Below are 20,103 nucleotides of genomic sequence, written 5' to 3' on the forward strand. Positions count from 1 at the left end.
AAATTATAAAGGAAATTTATGGAAGAGGTAACTTTTCTCGGCTTATGACCTGCGGGTGTACTGTCTGAATCCGGTCTGCGAGCAAAATAGGTGATTTTCGCCATTAGTTGCTTCAGAGATAAATTTGAGGCTCAGGTTTCTCCCCTAAACAACTGGCCTCCCCTAAAGTCTGAAGTTCTTCGAAGATAGACCTTTAGGCACTCTGCTGGACACAGAGGGCAGATTCTCCAGGGACCCCGCTTCTTAGTGGGTAGGCTCATTCTTGGAGAGAAACGTTGAAGAATGATAAACAGAAGACTGTCTCTAGATATCCCGAGTCTTTTCTTCACCGTCAAGGAGAGAAAATCATGAGATTTAGGCTCCGGGTTTTCTGTGATGAGGCGAAGACAGTCGACTTCTGAACTCGCTGAAACAAAACTGGATCAGGTAGCGGCACGAACTTCAGTCGCAGTTCTAATGCCAGAGGGAACCAGACGCTGTTTGGCCACTTGTGAGCCACTATTGCCGCTTTCCCTTTGAAAGATCTCAGTTTATCGAGGACTCTCAGAAGAAGGTTGTGCGGAGGGAACAGGTAAATCCTGGACCATCTATTCCAGTCAAGGGACATAGAGTCCACTGCTTCCGCCAGAGGGTCCTCGTACGGGGACACATAACGATGTAACTTCTTATTGTCCTTTGTCGCAAAGAGGTCTATCTGCAGTTCTGGGACTTGACTTAAGATGAAAGAGAATGATCCTGCGTCTAGGGACCATTCTGACTCTATTGGTGTGAACCAGGATAGAGCGTCCGCCGTCACGTTGCGAACCCCTTGAAGGTGAACTGCTGAAAAGTGCCATCTCTTCTTTTCCGCTAGCCGGAAGATGGCCAACATCACTTGGTTGATTTGAGGTGACCTCGACCCTTGTCGATTCAGGCATCTCACTATCACCTCGCTTTCTAGGACCAATCTTATGTGGATCGAGTGGCGAGGGGATATCTTTTTTAGTGTAAGAAGTACTGCCATGGCTTCTAGGAAGTTTATATGAAACTTCTTGAAGAGGTTGGACCAAGCTCCTTGGGCTTTCTTTCGGTGAGAATGACCTCCCCACCCTTGCTTTGAAGCGTCTGTATGAATAGTCATTGAAGGGGGAGCTAGCTGAAGGAGTACCGATATCTTCAGTTTTTTGGCTTTGGACCCGGATTGAGAAGCGTTCGTAGACGAGTCGGTATTGGTCTTACCAGATCTCTTGCGCGTTTGATACATATCTTCTCCAAACTCCGGTTGCCTCCTTTAGCTGTGCTCTTAGCACAGGGTCTGTTACTGAAGCGAACTGAAGAGAGCCCAGCACTCTCTCCTGTTTGTGTCTTGATATCCTTTTGGATTCTAGCAGTCTCTTGACAGACCCTGCTATTTCTTTCCTCTTCTTCACAGGAATTGAAAGCTGTTGTGACTGTAAGTTCCAGTAGATTACCAGCCATTGGAACTTTTGAAATGGAGAAAGTCCAGAATTTTCGATGTTGATCTTGAATCCCTGATGTTCCAGGAACTGGATCACCTTTTTGGAGGCTTGCATGCGTTCTGTCCTGGATGCTGCCCATACTAGCCAGTCGTCCAAGTAGGCTACTACTTAGATTCCCTTTAGACGTAACTGCTGGACAGCTGTGTTCGCAAGCTTCATGAAAATTCTTGGAGCTATGTTTAGCCTGAATGGCATGGCTCTGAAAGCATAAAGTCTTCCTTGTAGCTTGAAGCCTAGGTAGGAGGAGAGGTGACGACTGATTGGAACGTGCCAATAAGGATCTGACAAGTCTATAGAGACGGTGAATGCCCGTTTGGGCAATAGGATCCTTATGTGTTGAAGTGTCAGCATCCTGAACTTGTAGTTCACTATGAACTTGTTGAGTGGCGACAAGTCCAGAATGACTCTGAGTTTCTCTGAGTCCTTCTTTGGAACCCAAAACAGCCTTCCTTGGAAATTGATGGACTTTACCCTTCGAATTACTCTTTTCTTCAAGAGTTCTCGAACATATTCTTCCAGAACGGGGGTAGAGTGTTGGAAGAACCGAGTGAACGGAGGTGGAGTGCCGTACCGACTCCAACCCAGTCCATTCTTGATTAGGCTGTAGGCCTAGGGATCGAAGGTAAAGCGATCACGAAAAAGATGAAGTCTCCCTCCTACCGGAAGCATCTCACTCCTGCTGTTGTGGACCAGAGGCCTTGCCTCCCTGACCGTGCCCTCCCCTGAATCCCCTTCCACTTGAAGGGCGTCTAGATGAGCCTCTGGCTGTTCCTCTAGACCTTGGCCGAAAGGTTGTTTTCCTGCCCTTCAAACGCTGGGTTGAACGCCGGTGACTGAGTTGTCACCGCTTGAGGTACCAGTTGATATGTGGTTGGAAGTTGTGCCCCCTATTTGGGGCACTGCGGTCGCCGGAAGTTGTTGTTGTTGCTGCCGATAAGGTTTGGCTGGCCGAGAGGATAGCCTAGGCTGCTTTGTCTTCCTTTTAGGTTGGGGACCCTCATCCGGGGAGGACTTTCTTTTAAGAGTTAGGCCCCACTTTTGAAGAAGGTTCCTATTCTCCGTGGCGGCCTTATCCACTACTTCTTTGACCACTTCTTCAGGGAAGAGGTCCTTACCCCATACACAAGAGGAGATCAGTTTCCTCGTTTCGTGCCTTACTGTAGCTGAGGCGAACACGAACTCTCTACAAGCTCTCCTAGCCTTGATGAAACTGTAGAGATCCTTTGTTACAGTGGCCAAATTGGTTTTGGCCACTACCATGACCATCTCATGGATCTTGGGATCGCTTGCCATCGTCTCCAGAGTCGTATGTAAGGACATTGACGCAGCAAGTCTCTCTTTTGTCTCTTGCTCCCTGTGCAAAAGAAAATCGGACAGCTTTGGGAGGTCCTCACCGAACTGACGTCCGGCAATGTCACCCTCCAACTTCCCGACTGAGAAGGTGAGGTGAACGTCCTTCCAGTCTTTCTGGTCCATGGGTAAGGTGAGGGACAACAGCTTACATTCTTCCAAGGTGGGATATGGTTTCCCTGCCTCAACCGCCTTCAAGGCAGCCTTGTATCCCTTCTCCATGAAGGGAAAAGCTCTGGTAGGAGAAGCCACAAAGGAAGGATGCTTCTTACTCAGAGCTGGAATCTTTGAGTTTATGAAGCCCCTCTCCTTCATCGAAGCTCATTAGTAAGGCCTGTGCCTTACTAGGGTAAAAAACTATTACCCTCCTTCGGCTCCGTCTCCTCCTTTGAGGCTGGCTCCTTCCTAAGACGGACATAGCAGTCCGTGTAAGAGTCCTTGTTGGGCCAGAATTCCACTTCTTCCAAGGGAATCGAACCCAACTTCTCTGAAATGACAATCTTCCCTGTTGTCATAGACATGTGCTCGGCATACCTCCAAGGATTGGCATCCGAGCAAAAAGGAAGGTCCTTCACGTTAAGCTTCTTCTGGGGCCCACGTGATGCTGCAAGTCTCCTCATCTCCAACTTCATTGCAGCTTCCTTTTCTTCATTCTTCTTTTGCATCTGTTGAATCATTTCAACGATGGAAGAGAGAGTCTTTCCCAGATCTTCTGGGATAGCAGACGATGTTGAGAGAACAGGTTCAGGGGCCAGAACCGATATAACCGACACCTCGTCGATTTCGTCTTCCTCAGTATAAGGAGCCCGGGTCAGCTCCTCTTCTTGGCCTTCTGCCAGAACGTCCTTTTCCGTGTACTCGGACACCTCAGATATCCTATCGTCCAGTTGGATGTCTTGTAGGGCGGCCGAGACTTTAGAATCTACCGGAATCTGAACTAACAGGATCTCCACATGAGGCTGAGGGATCACTGCATCCGCCAATGCCTTAGGAAAAAGGTAAGCCCTCATCTTCTCGCTTGGAAGATAGGGGCCTGAAGTATTTTTCTAGAAACCCCTCACCCAGATTCGTAACTTTTCCATTGCTGCGTCCCTTGACTCCACTGTCTTAGGTTTGTGAAATGCCTCGGTAATCAGGTTGGTACATATTGAACATACCTGTGGGTCCCAATACCGGAGATCCTCCTTGGAGACTGCGCATGCTGCGTGCCTCCTGCACCTGTCATGTCCGCAAAAGTTCTTGCTGCGGATCTTGCAGAACATACTCCCGCACTTCGGGTCATCCTCCTGTAAAGAGAAGAAATTCCATGAGTATCAAGTAAAGATATATCACTGGATAGCTAAAGTAAATATATAGCTTATAGCATTCAAGCTAGAAAGGAAAGAAGGAAAGACACATACTTGTATTTCCTGCCCAGCCCATTGCTGTAACCTTCCAGATAATAAAACTAAGGTTACGTCTCATTCTAGAATAACCTTCATTATATTTTCCACAGGAATATGTGGGTGTAGCTCACACCATAATCAATAATTTTAATATACTGGATAATCAATAAAGAAAGAGCTTACTTTCCTTATTCTGTACGGTCTCAACAAAAGGCTGCACAAAGCAACACCAAGTATGTTGGAAGAACTAGTGTTACAACATATTGTATCCTATAATTTTCTTCATGCAGTATATGCTATACTGTAAAAATACAATATAATATCCTGCCTGCCTGCACGTGCTGACCGGCAGGTACCTTAATTTAGTTCAAAGGCATGCTACCTTCAGACTACTGGGTGGCAGCTCACTGGTTCAGTGTGTGTGCCGGCCGGCAACTAAAAAATTTACAGCACCCGGCTGCCGGCTGCTAATCGTAGCAGCCGGCAGACCTTAGAGAGTGCTTCTATTGCCGGCCGGCAATGTTATACTACCCTTGCCGGCCGACAATAAAACCAGAACCAGAGAACTTCCACCGGCCCGGCTGCCGGTTATTCAAGCCGGCAGTCGGGCTTGAGGTACACAACACTAACAAGAAAACAGAATGAATGTAAGGATATAAGATGGCACTGTCTTACAGCCTTCCATCCAGAAAGAGTGAACATAAGGAAGGGGAGAATATGAAATTCAGGCTTCCTTCTATCCATTGCCAGCCGGGGTCTACCAACCGACATGGATGTAAGACCAAGGGAGGTCTGGGGATCACTCTATAAAGATAGGCCTCTGCTGGCTGGTACGATCTTGCCGGCCGGCAGAGGATTGAGTCAGTTCCACATCTTAACCTATTCTAGGTAAAAATGTAGAACGACGGCCAAGAGTTGTAATAGCTAGGCTATTACCAGGATAGGGGGAAAAGGGAAAGAGGGTCCTACAAACTTTGCTCTAGCATGAGATAAACCCCAGTGGCCAAGAAAACTCATCCTAGCCTAGGGTTTATCTAAGAGAAGGAGGCCAGCAACACTTGCCACCTCCCTAAGTACCAAAACAAAGTTTGATGTTGCTGTTCACAGGAAATGAAGAATCTCATTCTACAAACCGAGAACAGCAACACTGGACTAGTATGCTAGATCACTAGAAGAAGGAATCATCTCGTACAGAAACCTTCAGAAGTGATATAGGGAGCCTGAACCTCCTAAGTCTGTACCTAACCTAGCAAAGGAATCTCATTCTCTATGCCAGGGAGATACAGAACCTAAACTAATTACTCTGATGTTCTTCCCAAACCTGAAACCAGATACTCTGGATGCAGGGTTAGAACCGAAATATCCTAATATAGTTATACCTGAATATTATTCAGATAAAACCACTAGGATAAAGCCTCAGGCTTAGTCAGAGGGAACAAGGGATTGAACTTATTCACCACAGGAGAAAAGAACAATCGGGGAGTGTGCGAAAGTATACTAAAGCCCCATAGGCTACTATTCTAGGCGCGGTGAGAATCGATTACCTAAATCACCGAAACTCTCTTGTATACAATCTTGGAAAATAAATATTCAACAAAGTCTTATATGCATAAAAAAGCCTATAGCCTCAATAAATTTAAAACACTCGGAAATCTGTATATCATGCATTAAAGTACAGGGCCAGACTTCTAGGCTACGAAGCCTAGCGTAGGCCAGAATCGGTTACCTCAATTGCCGAAACTGAATTACTAACGGCATCATATAATTAATTCCTATCTGTAAAGCTAAATAGCTAGATTTATTAAAGCATAAGGACCAGGAACATCGCTCTGGCTAACTAAATGACTCATGCATAGCGAGCGACAGTGTCCAGGACGCCTCCGGTAGGCAACAGCTCTTGTTTACGTTAATATTGCATCCAATTTAATTCAAAGCACCAAGAGTTTACATTTATACGTAAAGATAATACTCAACTTTCCAGAGGCAGAAGAGGCTAGAAAAAGCATCATAACGTTGAATAACTCCAAGATTTACGAGAGAAACACAAGGAAAACATTGAGTAGTAGAGCTACGCGACAAGGAATAAAGATGGCACCATCGGCGGCATTGTGTACACACTCGAAACGAGATAGGAGAGGTACCTTATTAACGGCTCTCCTTTCATTCTCGCTTTTCGTTTTCTTGCTACTTTGACTCCTCGAAGTGTTAATTCTGTTCGGGGTAATGATAGCTATGTGGCGTGTCAAGAATATGTCCTCTGATATTACGTGATATCCCATTTTAGATTTATTTACGGATATTCGCTCCAGGAGTTAGAATTCTGGATACCTTAAGATAAAATTCTCTGGGAATATCACCGTAGTTAAATATACCCTAGGAAGCTACCCTAAAGGAACTTCCATCAGGATGACATGCCCTGAGCCCAAATATATATATATATATATATATATACTAGTGTAAGCGACCCATCAAAAAGGACAGCTAAATATTTAGACAGCCATACACACATCTCACAGAGATTCAACCCATCCCTTACTCTCTCCTTTTGCCAGTTACAATAAGGCAGTTGAGGTTTCCAAGTGTACCTCTATTTGTAACCCCTCTCACGAGGGTATGACTACTCACTCTTTTATAAAAGATGCTTATCAAAGTAATTAAATCAACAGCAAACAAATATTATGGTCGATATAGGACGATATTGAGGCAAGGTAAATCGCCCATTACTCTCTCTCTCTCTCTCTCTCTCTCTCTCTCTCTCTCTCTCTCTCATAATATCCATTTTCCTTTCCTTCTCTCCCATTTCGTCTCATACTATCTCTTAGCAATTACCACCTCGAGGAGATCTTAATTGAAGAACTCTCTCTCTCTCTCTCTCTCTCTCTCTCTCTCTCTCTCAATTTCGTCTCTTACTATCTCTTAGCAATTTCCTCCTCGAGGAGATTTTAATGGAAAAACTCTCTCTCTCTCTCTCTCTCTCTCTCTCTCTCTCTCTCTGAGTGTGATAGCAGTTCCTTCCTTTCGCTCTTCAACCATCTTGAGAAATTCCCTATTCTATTTACCGGAAAAATTACGAATATTCTTGTGATGTTTTCACGATAAAAAACAGAATTCATCATTATAAACTATCATTTTTTTCTGTATTTTATGTTTTTTTATTAATTTTATTATTGTCTTCTGTATTATTTGTGTAGGTTTTCCCTGCTAGAGGGCTTGGGCTTATACATCACTTCTTTCCCAACTATGGTTGTAGCTTTAGCTCTGATAGTAATTGTGAGTCTTCTGTAGTTTTATATGGAATTTCACTACCCGTTTGTATGACCCGATAGGATTTTAATGTTTATTATTGATGATGGAGTTGATTGCTGTGTTTGATAACTATTGCCACCCACCGATTTATGTACAAACAAACATACAAATGTATCATAGGTTTTCAATGTGAATTGGCAGAGACTGATATTAAAACTGTCCTTTCGACAGTTTCTCGAAGAAGCAAAATGCTTTTATATATGAATTCTCTTTTATAATTACTACAGAAAAAGCACAGCTAATATTTATCTTATAAAATTTCACACCAGGATGGTCGGGAAATATATGCAGTGAAGGCTTAAAAGTTTAAAAGCTACTTACTCATGACTAGCAGAGATAAGGGACAGTGACATTGCCCTATCAAGCAGGACAATATCCTAGAGACTGACCATGTATACATACATATGATCAGCGCCCAACCTAGCACTATGGAGGGCCAGGCAATGGCTACTGGTGACTCAGCAGATAGACCTATACTCTTCCCCAAACACTCCATCCTTAGCTCACAAGGATGGCGAGGTTGCATCGACGAAAGAAAGTAAAACGTTTGAGCGTGACTCGAACCCCAGTCTGGCGTTCAGCAGTCAGGGACGTTACCACATCGACCACCACAACCCGTATTTGCTCTTCCGTATAATGTAAAGAAAACATTTGCCTCAAAAATGGCAAATTGATACCCGAAAGGATTTATCGATACAATTCCCATGAAATTTTTATTGATAAACTTTCTGTAAAACAATGATGTATGTTAGTGTCCCTCGTTTATCGTATCACTTTTAACACTATAATAACTGTGTAATGTCTATAATTTAGTTTTTGAATAAACAACAATCCACTAATCATGGCTTCTCTCTCTCTCTCTCCTCTCTCTCTCTCTCTCTCTCTCTCTCTCTCTCTCTCTTTCTCTCTCTCCTGACTCAAGTATGCTGACATAGTCTTGGCTTACTCACACCAACACACACACTTCCTCAACACAAACATTCGTTTACAGGGATACTAAACAGACTCAATTTTGTCTCTTTTTCAACAAGATTTTCGAAAACTCTATATACATTTTATTTTTGTTATGCACGAAAAACCATAGTTCCCTATAATAGTTCTTTCATAATCATATTTTGAGAGAGAGAGAGAGAGAGAGGAGAGAGAGAGAGAGAGAGAGTGAGAGAGAGAGAGAGAGAGAGAGTATAAATGCGGACTGCGTGTTTTGGCCCACCTATCACTTATATCTAAGAGACCTAATCATCCTCTATAAAGACAGGATGAAAAGCAAGATGACTTATTCACCTCTCTCGGACAACGTCTTAACAAGGAGTAATTCGTACTTCTTCTACCACATCTAAACAGAGAGATATTTATAACACTTGTTTGTTATTCAGACTTATCTTTGCAATGAAACTCAAATTCAAAATGCTTTATAAACGAGAATTTCGCCTCTGAAATGATGCATCGAATTTCAGTGCGAATAAAGAAAACAATCACAGTGTCGCTTAATTTGGTCCAACAAGAGAAGGAAAAGAAGATTCGGTGTGTTCATAAATATGTTTGATGAAAAACACACAACTCTTATCAATCTCAAGGTCTAGTGGTCGTGACACCCAATCCTCCAAGGAGAGAGACTGCGTTCGATTCATGGGTGAAAGAAGGAAATTGGGTTCTTTATTTCTTATTCTTCATCTTTAATTCATCCTTCACGAATTTCAGTGATATTTCTAATCATCATTGTTCATGAATTGCTTCTGGGAATTAGTATTTGTCCAGATACATATATATATATATATATATATATATATATATATATATATATATATATATAATATATATATATATACTATATATATATCTGCATCTGTCCTTTTGACGTTATGATAATTAAACATTGAACAACTTCGTGAATGAGGGATTATACAATGACCCTTTTTGTGTAGGTCTTGGATTATACACTCCAGATAACAATGAGTCTCTCTCTCTCTCTCTCTCTCTCTCTCTCTCTATCTCTCTCTCTCTCTCTCTCTCTCTCTCTCTCTCCAACAAATAATATAAGAAATGCCAAACAACCTATAACATATCAATCAACCATAAAAATAATCCAAGTTTAAAACATTCCGGCAATCATTATTTTCTTGAAAACGTATTAATGACTTTGTTAAGCTTATGACTATTGTCACTCACAAATATTATCCTGAATTATGGAAATAAAGAAGTTTTGTTTTACTAAAAATTCACATTGACGTATCCCGCCCCCCCCCCCCCCCCCCCCCCCCACCACTCTACCCACGTCACAAGGACACCGTTAACATTTCACGGTCGTAGATTACAAAGTATGATAATCTAGTTGTATTACTTATTCAAATGTCTTTACTGTTGAAAGTTGATGTTACGTAAACAAGATTTACATAATATAAGTAATGGTACGTAAGCAAGATTTAGATAATATAAGTACTGGCACGTGCACAAAGATTTAGATAATAATAAGTAATGGTACGTAAACAAGATTTAGATGATATAATTAATGGGTAAGTAAACAAGATTTAGATAATATAAGTAATGGCAGACGTGCACAAGATTATATAATATAAGTAATGGTACGTAAACAAGATTTAGATGATATAATTAATGGTAAGTAAAACAAGATTTAGATAATATAAGTAATGGCACGTGCACAAAGATTTAGATAATATAAGTAATGGTACGTAAACAAGATTTAGATGATATAATTAATGGTAAGTAAACAAGATTTAGATAATATAAGTAATGGTACGTAAACAAGATTTAGATAATATAAGTAATGGTACGTAAACAAGATTTAGATAATATAATCAATGGTAAGTAAACAAGGATTTGGATAATATAAGTAATGGTACGTAAACAAGTTTTAAATAATATGAGACACTGGAATGAAAACAAACAAATGTCTAAAGACAAAAGTAAAGTTGTTTTGCCAAATGATCAAAAGATCATTTGATTTAATATACCTTAGCAGAAATTATGCTCTGAATTATAATATTACTTATAAGTGAAAATGGAGCATTGATGAAAAATCAAATCTGAATAAGGATTTATTCCAAAATGGAGGAAAAGTGACTCGAAACATCAAGCATTTATTTTTAGATAAGCAAGCAAACAATCTCCTCTGGCGGACTTGACCTAGAAGACCTCTCTTCATGTTGATATTAAAGTTAAGGTTATTACAATGAAACATTTTGCATCTTTAGTTTTATCTTTACTTATTCACAATTCTAACTGAATTTGTCCCAACTGATCGACGCCATATTATTTCTTTCATATCCCCTCAAACGATTCCAGGGACTCCGACAAGGTAAAATCATTCTTGCAAAACTTGTCCCTTCACGATGCCCACAGGCTGACTCTTTTTCTGAGAGGGGGGGGGGGGGTGGATGAAGCCCTTATCTTGAATTCCTTATATTTGAATGGGATAACAATTGATATAAGAGACATAAACATGACGTGTGACTGTCGTCGTGTTCAGCCAATTATTCATATATTCTATAGAAGTGTGTTGTCTATGTTGGATTAGAATATTTGCATATAGAGTATGACTCTGTATTCATTAAAAAAAAAAAACTCCATGATACAGTTCTGAGTCACAAATAAATATAATGAAAAAACACAACCAATATTTCTACTCGATTAAAAAAAAAATATTTTATACAAAGAAGTACTGTGACCTGGTAACCCATCCTCTCTCTCTCTCTCTCTCTCTCTCTCTCTCTCTCTCTCTCTCTCTCTCTCTCTGAAAAAAAGAATCATGCAAAGATTAGCAAAAGCTTATTTACAGTTAATTAGGTTTTACCATTTTCTCTGTCTTTGAATGACTGCAATTTGAAGGCAGAACTTTTTGGATTCATTTCTAATGACGATCGAATTCGCATCCAAATTTCGCAAGATAATTTTTAAAGGGAAAGTTTGGTCACAATGAGAATTGAATCTGAAAGACCAAGTTTCTCATTAAATAAATGATATGAGCGGAAACGATGTTTAAACTTTCAATTAGAGAGAAGATAAATAAGGAATTTCAAGATGTTAGCTCTCTCTCTCTCTCTCTCTCTCTCTCTCTCTCTCTCTCTCTCTCATCCAGAAAGAGAGAGAGAGAGAGAGAGAGAGTGAGAGAGAGAGAGAGAGAGAGAGAGAGAGAGAGAGAGAGAGGGGGGGGGGCAATGTTTCTGGTTATGGAGCTAGTTACAAATCTTCTTCTTTTCTGGATCTAAGAGTAAAGAAGATCACAGCAAATACTGACATGTTTTGTTTCAAGAGGACTGAAGAGCATTTGATCTTACGTAGGCTACACACTATTGGAGTACAAAGTATCAGAGAAAAATATGCCAACTGTGTTTATAAGAACGCCAGATGCCGTTGAGGGCGGAGCATAAGAGAAAAGTTGAAAAAGACTTCGCCTCATAAACTTACCTCTTCTCAAGCAACAACAATTAAACGAATGAAAAGAAGAACCTAAATAGAGACCAATGAAATTCTACTCTCCTTTCTGAATATTGCTCTCCCTTGAGAAGTCAGAAGTGTTTGTTGTCAGATCCAGTCCCCGTCTGTCTTAACTTGAAGAAGAAGAAGGAGAAGAAGAAGAATAAGAAGAAGAATAAAGAGGAGGAGGAGAAAAAGGAGAGACACAATTAACCTGAAAGACCAACGGGACTCTGCTGCAAACATTTCCTCTGCTTCAATTGGAAACGACGTTGTAATGGCGTCAAGAGACCATAGATACATTCAATGGAAATTTCCCAATCAATTTCTGAATTGTTTTGAGGACGAATAACTTAGGGAGCTGTCCATCTGTTTTCTTTTTAGGGGGCTTTATATGATAATACATATGATTATCTCACTAAAACATTCATTTTTAGTTGAGCAATTTTTCAATCCCATCCTTTTCAATGCTCTGTAAGTAAAAGTAACAAGAATGATAAAGCAATGAGATATGAATCAAGAAACCCTAAACAGATGTTAAAAAAAACTCGGATAATTATCTCTATCGATAAACGTTTGATGTCTCTTTGGATTATTTAATCCATTACAACAACAGTGACTGTTTGAGGTGAGGGTCATTGCAGAAACTGACGGTTGGCTGGAAATTTGAAAATATTCCAAAGAAGAGGAAAGGATAACCGGGAATTTCATGGCAAAGTGATGATAAAAAGAATTGGTTTTTGGGCATTATTTTGAGTATCATTCTTTTTTCAACACTTTTAATCCCATGTATTCCATCTGTTTTTATATTGAAGGATAAAGCGGCCCGACATGCCGATGAGGATGACGGTGAAAGGGAATTCAGCTTCAGTTTAAGGCAATACGGACAATATTTGCCTGTTTGATTATATATATATATATATATATATATATATATATATATATATAATATATATATACCGTATATGTATACACAGAAACACACACACACTGCCCCTGAGAATGTAAGATGAGCGTGGCACCACTTATTCCGACATTTTCTGGATTTTCCAACTTCCTCTTCTGAGCCCTTTGGAACTGGAATTTAATTAGGAATGGTAATTTAATCTCCTTCCTTAAGGGAAGAGGAGTACTCCATTAGGAATTAGAATCTGCATAATGAAGACGGATATATACAACAGTTATAGTGTGATTAATTCAAATGACTTCATATTCATATTACAATGGGATTTAGTCATTTTGAATGAAATCTGGCTAAGATTTCAGAATGGAAAGTTATCACTAGTTGATTTCTTTCTTTCTGCCTCTTATCAATCTCTAAGGGAATAGATCTTCTATTCAAAATGACAACATTATTTTTAACACAGACGTGTAATATAATTGCTGGTACTTCACGCTTAGCTGTCAATATGTGATCATTATAACACAATCAGATCACTTTCAAAATCACTTCTATGGTTATTGACTGCTACTTCACGACTATGCAGAAAGAGAAACCACTTAATGGAAATAGACATTGATTGCCATTTGGTGGGTGATTAATACACTTCAAGAATTGTTTGCCAGTTTCACTTCAAATTTTGGTCTTTTAATATTTTTAGGGTTAAGCGAGTTTCAAGTCCAATGACAAGCTTCGATTGGTCTTGAATATGGACAACGTAAGCCTCAAGTAAATAATAATAATAATAATAATAATAATAATAATAATAATAATAATAATAATAATAATAATAACTAGAAGGGTACTCAGTTGAGCAAAGACATCCGCCGCAGCAGCTTACTTCTCGACGTTTTGTTCAACCTTGACCATTATCTTTAACCTTAACATGTATTAAATGGCGCGGATTTTCATACACTCAAATATGAACCAAGTTTGAAGTCTCTGTGACCTCGATGTCCAAACTTGTGGCTGATTATGTAAATTGGACATTTTGCTTGACCATGACCTTGACCTTTGTCCGGACCTTTCAAAATTTAATCATTTCCAGATTTTTACATAAAAGTTAATCCCTGCAAGTTTCATTACTCTATAATTAAAATTGGGGCCAGGAGGCTGTTCACAAACAAACACAAACACACACAAAGAGGAGCGAAAACATAACCTCCTTTCACTTTCATTTACGGAGGTAATAATAATAATAATAATAATAATAATAATAATAATAATAATAATAATAATAATAATAATAATAATACTATGAGCACTTAGATAGAGTGTAAATATATTAGAATATGGATAGATATCTCTGGAGAACCTTCCGCCATCCATGATCCATCTTTTTGATAAGGAGACAACAGCTGACTCCCAAACACTCTGCTTCGCACATCAACAGAAAAGGAATCAACATCACATAAGGGGCCAAACCTCTGCCGTCAGCATAATACAAATATTGATGAAGATTTGTTCAAGAACGTAAAGGGAATATCATCAGTAACTTTGCTTTCTGATTTTAAGGATGGCTATTTTTAGAATGTCGGAAAATTATTAAATATTCCCAACTAACCCTAAACTGTCATACGCATTTCGAACACAGAAAACCTTTACGGATTTTAAAGTACTCATTATGGCTTCTGGATGACATTTCTATATTTTCATATATTCTCTCTCTCTCTCTCTCTCTCTCTCTCTCTCTCTCTCTCTCTCATTCTATGTATCCTGATAACCTACACTTCCCCTAGGAATCTATTTTTCAATTGCATGTTTGATGTTTGCTTTCCTCTTTGGTGTCAAGTAATAACTCTAAAAGGATGAATCAAAAATGAAATATCAAATACGATTGTAAATATTTGGAGCATCGATTATCTCTTTACAATCGATATAAAAGAGGAAATTTACATAGGTAAAATTGATATGAACACTAGAAACGTCCCATTACGACGATCTCTTACTTTTGATATGTGGATTTACATTTATATTTGTATTCATATTATTGTTTTAAATTTGTTGATATATCATGTTAAGATAAAAAATTACTTGTTTGTGAAAAGAATATCATAATTTAATAATTTCGTCACTTGGGTGGATATTTTAGTCAGAGTTGAAGAGTACAATTAGTATCAATGTATTATCATGCCTTTTTTTGTTTTTTTTCTTATAGTATTCGATCCCTGCTGCATGTTTAGTATTATAGTTACATAATAAGAAAACTTTAGAAAGCAACTTTTAAACATATGCAAGGAAAAATAACAGCAAATGATTCAGACTTGGTATTTAGTTTTCTTTTCTCTGAAGTCTTGTGGTTGACATTTGCTTCTATCGATAGTGAAGAGAGAAGGAAGGAAGACTCGTGCAGAGGAAAAGCCTCCATGAGATTTACTCTTCCACTCCTTTCTCTCATTTCATCCTTTTGGTGTTTTCTTTACGATACGTTGTTTACTTTCTTTATTTTTTTATTTTTTATGATTATGAAGAAGCAGTTTTATTATCTTAATTATTTTCTTTTTCATCTATTTCAGTTTCGAACTTATTAAACAAATGTGAAGTATAAAAGAAGTGTCATATGCTAAATATTCTTTCACAAGAGTCAGCACTTGTATTACCCTCCTTGATAAGTGTCTAACCTAATCTATTTCAGTGAGGGTCCTTTCAATCAAATAACAAGATCATCAGCATAGGCTAAAGACTAATAAAAGTGAGATACAAAGGTTGAATGTGGACTGATGTTGAACGCAGTCTTATTGGTCACCTAATACACAACATAGGAAGGTCTTTTGTCCATCTGCTCCAAGATCCTGATCACAGTCTTCCTTGATCAGCAGTGTGAGGAATCAATGGCCCCTGAAGAAGTACTTTCGTAAATTCATTCAAAGAACAACAAACTACGATCTATTAAAGGAAACTGATGACCAACAGTATTGTATCAACCACTTACAAAAGTGTTTGATATAATACAGTATAATATAATAAAATCAGTTGATTTTTCTGCTTTAAATTAAACGACAAAAAACTTGTCACTAATAATGACAAATATGCAACATTTCATATTACTGGATATCATAAATCAAAATGATGAAAGTTATGAAATTAATGATTTTTTCATCAATTCTTAACTATTTTTTCTCTAAAAAAGACTAAGATCTACAAGAGATTTCTTAGATATTCTATATGTTAGGTTAAATGTAGGCAATTACTTTCTCCTTGCCGCTTGACTAGGGAGGAAGTAATTAAGATCGGACAAATAAATTTCGGAGCCCCGCCAGTTGAGTATTTATTATCTACGCTGTCCAAAGAGGGTACTAATTCAACCTCCATATGGCCGTAGAATAACACTATATCAGCTAATATCATCAGCATTCTAACCTTGCCTCTTAGATTCAATACAGAATTTTGCTCCGAGAATGTTTTTTACTGCATGCTTTTTTGTTTTATCATAAATTTTCATTGAAAAGTAATCCGATATATATATATATATATATATATATATATATATATATATATATATATATATATATATATATATATATATATATATGTATGTTAAAGTAGGTTATTTAATTGTTTATAAATAAATTCGGTCTTCGGCAGGAGTAAATGTTAACTGCCTTTTTCATAAGAGTTCGGACCATGCCTTGATCACAGACGTGTATCCTAATTCAGCAGCCCTTGGTAGACGCCTTTTGTTCCCTCATAAGGAATAGTTGCCTTTGGAGGATTATTTCGCTGGTGTCTTTGAGCCACCCGCGGTAAATTGTACACTTCTTTGGATCACGGACCACGTATGCAGGGGTTTCGTCACCTGTGATAGCCACCTCGCTTGTTACGTCCTGCAAGTGTATGGGTCACTTGCGACGTTCGCTTGGCGTTATTTTCCCCGCCTGAGGATTCTGCGGGAAGACGGTGCCGTCGTTCCGTCCGGCACTGTTGGAGGTACTATTGCCGTGATCCAAGAGCGTCATCACATCTGTTACGCTGCTCGTCTGTGGACCAAGGGTCCGTGAGGAGGAAAGTAGGGAGTCATTACCCAGGTAAAGTTACGATCTTTTCATTATCGTTATGGATATGCCCAGTCCGTTTTCCTGGTGTTAATGAAACTCCCTCTGATGCTGATGAACGTTCGTCCCCTCTCTGTCGTCTAATCCATGTATGGATAAGTACTGTTGAGTTATTTCACAGATAGTTAATACAGTGTTGGGTTATTTACATGTATCTATAAATTATGACTCAGCATAATTCTTTTGTGAAGGTATCTAAGTATTTATGCATTTAGTATGTGGCATGTGCATTTGTATGCTGCCTTGTGTTATGTTTTATTATTTGGTATTTGGTTTAGCTTTAAACGTTTGTGTGTAGGTAGGTAATTTTAAGGTTTTCTCCCTTTTCCTTTCTCCTGTCTTCCTTATTCCTATCTGTTTAGTAATATGGTAGTGGTTTGTTGGTATTTGTGGGCCCGGCTTAATATATGAGCCATACTTTTGATATGTTTAGTTTTTTTTATGTTAGGGTTAAGATTGTTAGATATAGGTTAACCTTGTGTATTTAGAGGACTCTGTATATTAGTCCTCCAGGACATTTTTGTTTACTCATTGTTGTTTTTCTTAGGAGCTTTTTGTTACTCCTGGTGCAAGGTTGAATTTATTTAAGTGTACTGTAATAAATATTGTTAGATTTTTCAAGTGTTTTTGTTCTGTCTTCCCTCAGTTCACCGTGTTACATAAATAATGTACTGCCTACGATTACTTTAAAAAATCAAAGTTTAAAAAACCAGAACTACGGCCTACACAGGTCGTAACATTTATATACAGACAGTGTAGGCTATATATATTTTGGGGGGAGGTGTTTGGAAGGAACTCACAGTATACAGTATATAGAGACAGATACTTATCTGAGATATTAACTATGAATGAATCTATAAATTCTCTATTAATTATGAAGAAAGAACATTATAGCAGCAGAGAGAGAGAGAGAGAGAGAGAGAGAGAGAGAGAGAGAGAGAGAGAGAGAGAGAGAGAGGAGAGAGAGAGAGAGAGAGAATCTGCAAAACTCAGGGAGTTCATAGGTGCCTCACCAGACACTTGCCCAGTCCATTTCATGTCAGGACAAAAAAGGCAACATTTAAAACAGAGAAAGAGGAGACTTGCATAAAACTAAAATGAGAGAGAGAGAGAGAGGAGAGCGAGAGAGAGAGAGAGAGAGGAGAGAGAGAGAGGAGAGAGAGAGAGAGAGGGAAGAATAATGTCCTTCGTCAATGCAATATAACAGCTACCTGCAAAACAAAGTCATGCATAATTTGCCCAAAGGAAATGTTGCAAAAGATATGGAATATGAAAATCCTCTTTGGGGAAATGTTATAGAAAATCTCATGGAAAAGGTCAGTCTTAAGAAAGGATTCTGCTGCAGTGTTGTCCCTGACCCCATGAAGGGAACTGCCTCTAACGGAATAATCTCTTTCCTAACCAAATATGTAACTCCAAATAAAGCTTACAATTCAAAAAGCTGCTGAAGGATTAAGATAATACTGAAAAGCCACTGATTTGATTGCTTAAGGGGAATAATTTGATTGAGAAAAATGAAGAAGTAAAAGAAACTGAAATCCTTGTGGTAATATTGGTCTCTTCTCCTTCAAGTTGGTCGAAGGAAAAAAAGTGGTGGATTATAAAAGTGATATATCGTTCAATAAAGTACAGTGGAGGCTTCTTAGGAATATGTTATATATTGAAACACATGATTAAGGAAAGACAGAAAGGATGATGAAGTTGTCTTCATTAATCACTTTGAATAAGAACAATGAAAGAATGACTATCATCGATTGGCCTAATAATGTTGTCTTCATTAATCACATTTGATTATTTCCAATAGTTTGGTAATAGTGAATAACATATTTCAGGTGAAATTCATGGAATTTAAAGGTTAATGAAATGAAATATTCTTTAATAATAGAGTAAAGACATTTCCAAATCCTTATCATAATGATAACATGATATGTTTATTGGAATGCTGAGTGTATATATAGCAAAATTCTATATTTGAGGTAAGGTGTCAATGTGCCCGATATAATAATAATCACCTGGGTGAAACAGATTCACTAATCCCAAAAAAATGGGTCATTTATCCACAGAGATTGTATGTCAGCACCCATTACCTATTCCTATATGGCAGATGTCTTCATTCATTAAGGATTATGGCAGGTTTTGAAGCAAGTATTGAAATAGATTATAACAATGAATGGTTTGATATCTTTCAATAATGTTGATTTATGTGGTTTTTAATGTCGTCCTTGGTCATTTCATTTTTAAATATCCTCTTTCTTCTGTTATGGGAAATGTTGCTTACCAAGTTACAGATTTTTTGGTCTGTCTAAGAAATATTTGGGTTCACCATAAGACGTCACATGTCAAGATATTTGTTCAAACATTTAATGTCAAACAGGAAAGAAATATTTTACGATGAAAACGTGAGAAATATCAAAAAAAAAATTTAGGCAAAAACACCAGAGCCCAGGATATCATGTCTAATATCTTTTTTAATTTCTCGTTTTCTAAATATCAAAAAACTGAAATAGTATTTTATCGCTAGCTATATAAGAGAAAATTCCTTTTTTTTTTTTCAAGCGAATTCAACGAATGTGTTCGCTCAGACAAATAACTTGCAGGTTTTCACTTTTAGCGAATTGTTTGAAGACATTTTTCTCCCTCTGGTTGGTGCAATGTCTATACATTGTTATTTTCCGGTTTATTTATTTATCGCTTTACATATTAGTTCTTTCCTTCATCCAAAATAATCAATTCATTTGGTTTTCATTCGATATTTCCGTTACTATGCTTGAATTTTACAGTTAACAAATTTAAATTTTACCTAATACCTTTTTTCGCCTCACAAAACAGTTTGCTTTTCTTAATCTTATCTTAGTACTGCTATGGATATGAGTATGACAGGAAGCAAAAGAGTTAATAGAGACACGTTCATTAAAAGATTATATTAAAACCTTTTCATTCGATATCACGTATTAATATTGTGATAAAGAAAACGTTGCCTGGTAAAAACCTTTGCTTTCCCCAGTTTCATTGAGAAGGAAAAAACAAAAACAGACCATTTCAAAGAAAACGCAAACTGGTTAAATTCCAATGTGTAAATTGAACTGGAGATCATATACAGCTCAGATCTAATGGGACGCTCCCAACATTGTGGTAAC

This window comes from Palaemon carinicauda, chromosome 25 (assembly GCF_036898095.1).
Source record: "Palaemon carinicauda isolate YSFRI2023 chromosome 25, ASM3689809v2, whole genome shotgun sequence".
NCBI lineage: Eukaryota > Metazoa > Arthropoda > Malacostraca > Decapoda > Palaemonidae > Palaemon > Palaemon carinicauda.